The following is a 5302-nucleotide window of genomic DNA, read 5'->3' on the forward strand; positions in this document are numbered from 1 at the left end:
TGCATGCGACGTTTTTTTGTGTTATAGTAATTAATATAATTGTATATAAATTGTAATATTTCTTTTTGTATTATCACGAATTCTTTTTTTCGATGCGTGTGTTTGCTCGAAGATATGTGAGACGGACCAACAACATCCGCTGATTCATTGGTGTTTTTCCGATTTTAAAAGTCTGAGCACAACGCCATTGACGTTGCGGAAGGTCGTGAACGCGTCAACGGGCCGTCTGGTGCTTCCCTCCCACCCTCTAGAACCCGCCGACATCAGCTTTGCTCTCTTCCCCTTTCCTACCACCTCTTCCGCTCCCTACCTCTCCAGCTGTTGTTTTACCACCGCAACCTGTCCATTTCATCGCACATTGAGTGTATGTGTATAATGTTAGAATTTTTTAATATACTATTATCGTCCCTTTTGCGGTTAGGGAACACCATGCCAAGGCGTTTGTCATCGCTGCTGTTGCACCCGGTTCCGTGAGCTATACTCTGACCGTTTACGTTTCTTTGCCGTCGTTTTTCTCCAATATTATAATATACCGTGTGCGGCGTGGTGTGTTATTAACGGTCCTAAAATAGCGATCGCGATCCTATTTCCTCTGGGATCGTGAGAAGCCGTCAGTCGTTTCGGTTACACACTGAATGGTATTTGTGTAAGTAAATCTTTTAGTAGATCCGTAGGTAGAAGTACAGTGGGAATGTGCAAACGTCTAATGTCAACCGTCAACCTAATCTGTCGTATTAAACGTTTGAACCAGTATTATTCAACTGTAAATTGACCATTCTAGTGCGAGTAAGATATTGTGTGACGTCCCCAGGATCATCCAGGTATAAATCTAGTTATAGGATGGGTTCATTAATCCTCCCCTCATGCACTCAGACTGTAAAGGTCTAGTTTATAGGCCTCATATATTATCACTGTAGGGGGCCAGCCTATCATCACATATTATATAACAAAAGAATCTTAAGGATATATGACACTTCGTATATTCTTACACGAGAACCTGTGAATCATAGATCATTCATAGAAACCCCAAAAGATTCTAATTCCAGGGTTGCCACTCATTCTGGAAACCTTAAACATCTTCACCACGGATAGCGATACAGCTATCTTATCTACAAGTAATGGTATTATCATAGCAGCACATCATACGTAAGAAAATTTAAATATCATAGATATCTGGTCCAATAGCTAGATGATCAGAATTGATGAAAGTAAATTCCCTCAAATCACTTCCGCTCTTCGTTCTGGTAATCACCCAGCCATTAAACCTAAAAATATAAAACATACCAGTCCAGAACGAGATCAAGTACCTTGGTATAATTTTAAAATCCGAACTTGGAAACCTCGCCTACAAAACAAAAGGAATCTTGTCAATATCTAGCCCTATATCTTACATCCCCTCTTAAAATAAAAAACTAAAATGCTATTATATAAGACAATTATTAAACCCATCTGGTCATATAGCATTTAGATCAGGAGGCCGATCTAAACCCTGCAACATCCGTCTCATCTCCCCACATCCAGTTTTTATTAAATATAGATTTCCACGCTTTAATTGGTGGTCCATGGTACATAACCAACTATTTTTTCTATAAGGACTTACAAATCAAAAATGTATCAGATTTCGCTGAACTCCATTACAACCGATTCCATGTAACTAACCTCAAAAACTAACCTCCTGATTAAAAATTTGGCTTACGTTCCCAATAAACCTTCTTGCAGACTATAACTAGTACATATTTGTTGCTTTGATTTCAAATATAGATCCTATTTATTATTATACTAGATCTGTAGCGGTGTTAAAATATTGTTATAATATTTACATATTATCAACTATGTAATATAAGCATTTACTTATAGGTGGCTTATTTAGTAATTACAGTTGATACAAATATTTCATACGGATACGACACTATTGGTTCTTAGATTACATTTATCCATAACAGTTCTACCTTCCCAGTTTAATTAGGTATGTCATGTATTGTTATTGCACGTTTTGCGATAGAAATTGTAAACCGCAGACATACGTGACTTACGAAACAAAATATTACTAGTTTACCACATAATCTTGTACCTATAAAAAATATCAGAATACAACGAGTAATGGTGAGGAAAACAATTAAAACTATGTCAACTGTGTACACTCAAACAGTCGTGGTGGTGTATCTCATTTTATAGCATTCCAGATGTGGCCTTAAATATTTACAAAGCTGTAAAGCTGAAGTTTGATTAAAATATTTAAAAAATATATTTACCATTTAATTGTTAATGTTGTTATTGTAAAATAAAAATTCTTTATAAAGAAAAAAAATCGCCTACATTTTTTTAGGTTTGGTTGACTTTATAAGAGAAAGATAATGTCAGCGCACTATTTATTTTCTCTCTGAGTCACGTGCAAGATAGCAAATTTACGTTTGGCAGAATTAACCCTGTGTTATTAATTTTAATATTGGCGTGAATTCATCGATTATCAAACTTTAAGCTAAGATCATTTAATTTACATGTGTCTCTACGTTGGTATTTTATGATATTTTCATTTTTAAGTAGGTTTTTGTCTAAATAGAGCTGTGTACAATAATTTGTTAGTTAATCTAGGTAGACAAATATAGAATCATCACAGTTGCTACAAAAATAACTGAATAATATGATAGCTTATGAATATGAATTAATTTCATAGGTATAGACATCACTTATATACTTTATAGGATGTATCATATAGTGATCTTCATTAACCATTAACGACTACGTATATAGTCTATTCTAAATAATATTAGTCTGTAAAGGATTGCCTACAGAACTCACACGGGGCAGCCGGGTAGTACAGTATTATCGTGGTTTTTTTAATACAAGTAAATATATGTACAGGAATGTCAAGGATATTACAGTGCCATCTTTCTCCGTTGGTTTCTATCTCACCCGCAGGCTATAGCAAGTTCTGCGTGTTTGCCAATAGTATTTTATACCTTCGACCTTGTGGCACAGTCAACTCCTCAGAGTTGGCAAAACAACACTTCTGAATTGTACCATTTGTATACCTAGTAATAGTTTTATGAAACTATGTTTTTAGTGGTGAAACACGATTAGGCATTTTTACCTGTTCGGTATTTAAAGTTGGTGCATTTAGGAGGTCAAAATTCCCAATAGTTTTCAAAAGCGCTGGGAAAAACAACATAACAATTAAGGAAAAACAGGCATTTTCATTTTCCAAATTTTTTAGTTTTTTTTTTCAATACAATTTTATTTGTTGGTAAAAATGTGAAAATTTAATACAAGGCTTCTGATATATTGTTACTATAGCAGTTGAAAAATATTAAAAAATACATAGGCACAATTTTTTTTACAAGCATTTAAATTTTTAATTTTGACAAAATGACCGTCTTCAGTCAGAACCGTTTTTCTTATACAATGATATTATATCATTGAATTCAAATTTAACACAATCCATTACAGTCACCCACTTGCCCACCTTTTTTTCCCTATTGATATCGATTTTTCATTATTTTCGTCAAGATGCACTTAGGTACTGCTTTTTAATGATTCATGTTCATATTGCATAATTTATAATAGGTATATTATATGATTCTTATAAAATAATATTTAATTTACCTACATAAATATGGTACTTATATATTTTTTGTAAATTAAAACCTACATAATATTTATTAAGGACTATAGTGCCCAAACATGTTACATGTTACGACATTAGAAAAAAATAGTGACCAAACGTGTTGTAGCAGTTTTTAGGGAGTAGAATTGGTTTATTAGCTGTTATTGCTTATTAGTTATTAATAATAACTTATTACAATGGTCAATGTACAATGATGATAGGGTGTTTTTTGGTTGGTTTAGTGATAGAACATAAATTACTAAATTTCCTATGACTGTTGTATATAAAAGTATAATATTTAATAATAACTAATAATTTAGTTTAATAATTATTTAATATGTTTTCGAGAGTATACACGAGGGTATACGTCGTATACTCATTTACCATTTGATGAATAGTGTATTTGCCGTAATGCCGTATTATGCTTACCCCGTAAAAATAGCTGGTACAAACACGCTCGTATATCTTAACATATTTAAAAATGAAGTAATCGGTATTCTGTATTATTATTATTATTATTATTATTATTATTATTATTTGTAGTTATATGACAATTATCCCATTATCTATGACTATAAGTTAGAAGCGTATAACAATTAATTACGATTGGTTATTCTGTAACTATATAAGTATATAATGTATTGGTAGGTATAATTCGTGACCGAGGTTATTGCAGTTTTTTATTTTTTTTGATGAAATGTTTGAGTTGCTGTTACAGAGTAAGAATTGCTAAGATTAATCAAGTTAAGATCTTATAAATTGTTAAATCTGACCTGTGAAATAGCTTAATAAAAAAATGTTCCTTCAACACAGGGTAACAAAAATTTATTTTTATAAAGATTACGAATTTGTGAATTTAAGATCCTTGAAAAATAGTTTTAGGCAAGCAAAACGAGTTTTTTTTCCAAGGGTTGAATCTGATTACTTTTGTACTTACAAAATCACAATATTCATTGCATATTTGCCTTAAATTGTTCTATACACATCCATGCGGTTCTGTCACTTACCCCTTCTTTCATCGCAGCATCTTATATTAGAAATGAAAACTCGTCTTTATGAGAAAATTTATCATTCAGTAGATCACTGAAGTTGATGTGTTCAATTTGAATTCAATAATAAATTAGCATAATATGAATAACCATATATTTTCGATAATTTTTATTTAGGGTTTGAACAACTTATGAGGACCAAACAAATCTTGTCTTAAATTTTCAAGCTGTTTTACTCTTAAATAAATAAACTATCATACATAAAAAGAAAAAAATCTCAAATGTCTATTAATGCTTTTATAAATACTTAGTGAAGACTTAGTGAAGATTTCAAAATATATTAACAATTATTTTATAGTTACTACAAAATGATTAAAATCATAATTTTTGTCGGAAACTGGTGTAGCTGGCAGTCATTTCCGTTTTCCCTTATTTATTTTTAGGTTTTCTCAGGATTTTTTTTTGTGAATTGTTTACTTTTAGTGCCATCCTAACCAAATAGATCCAATTGATATCAAGAACCATCCTCACAGTAGAAATTCGAAGCATTTTTACTGTTTTAAATGGTGAGACACTGTATTGTTTAAAATCCAATAGTACGTTCCAACTTACGGTTGGACTCAATAAGCGCGTCCAGATGAAATTGTATAATATGTTGGTTCGAAAATTAAATTAAGTACCTATCCTATAATTTGGTCTGATCGATCTC

Source organism: Acyrthosiphon pisum, chromosome A1 (assembly GCF_005508785.2).
Source record: "Acyrthosiphon pisum isolate AL4f chromosome A1, pea_aphid_22Mar2018_4r6ur, whole genome shotgun sequence".
In the NCBI taxonomy this organism is placed as follows: Eukaryota; Metazoa; Arthropoda; class Insecta; order Hemiptera; family Aphididae; genus Acyrthosiphon; species Acyrthosiphon pisum.